Below are 631 nucleotides of genomic sequence, written 5' to 3'. Positions count from 1 at the left end.
ATTATATTACTATAATGTTTTTTCCCTATATCTAAATATTTACCTTTTTGGGAAAAAAAAACGTGCCTGAAAACATAATAAACTTAAAATTGTTTTAATCGCACATTAGAACCTTTAAAAATGAAGATAACTCATTGAGGTAATACAGCTGATGTTAAAATCTTATATGTAACATCTCAAAATTGGTTAATTTTAAAAAATAGTCCGTAAAAATATTTGGCCAGTATGGGGATCGAACCCACGACATTCGCGTTATTAGCACGACGCTCTAACCAACTGAGCTAACCGGCCATCTGATTACAAGAAGTTACAATTGGTACCAATTAAGTCAATAGATAAGGCTTATAATAATTGGATCTATAATAATATTGTTTTTATTATAGTACGCTCATTACAAACACTGAAATAAGTTTATTAAAAAGAAAAATTTATAGTCTTAGGAGTATTAGTAATTCCTTTCTAAATTTATAATCCCATTTTTAGAATTCCTTTCTAAATTTACAATCACAATATTAAAAGTTATAATCCCAGTATTAGGAGTTCCATTCTAAGCTGTAAAGAAAATCTCTATTTACATTTGTTTTTCATGGCGCAACTGTAAAACCCTGTGTTTTGAAAGGAGAAAAAAGCA

At 28.4% G+C, this 631-nt stretch overlaps 1 non-coding gene across 1 annotated transcript; it reads right to left on the bottom strand.

Annotated features, from left to right (window-relative positions):
- Nucleotides 1-217: 217 nt before the first annotated feature.
- On the bottom strand, nucleotides 218-291 carry Trnai-aau (transfer RNA isoleucine (anticodon AAU)). The gene has a single exon. It is a non-coding gene; the product is annotated as a tRNA-Ile (tRNA).
- Between the last annotated feature and the right edge of the window lie 340 nt (nucleotides 292-631).

Source organism: Physella acuta, unplaced genomic scaffold (assembly GCF_028476545.2).
Source record: "Physella acuta isolate Inbredline_101_S28 unplaced genomic scaffold, ASM2847654v3 ptg001120l, whole genome shotgun sequence".
Lineage (NCBI taxonomy): Eukaryota > Metazoa > Mollusca > Gastropoda > Physidae > Physella > Physella acuta.
Note: the sequence above shows the minus strand (reverse complement) of the source record. Positions and strands in the feature narration are given on the sequence as shown.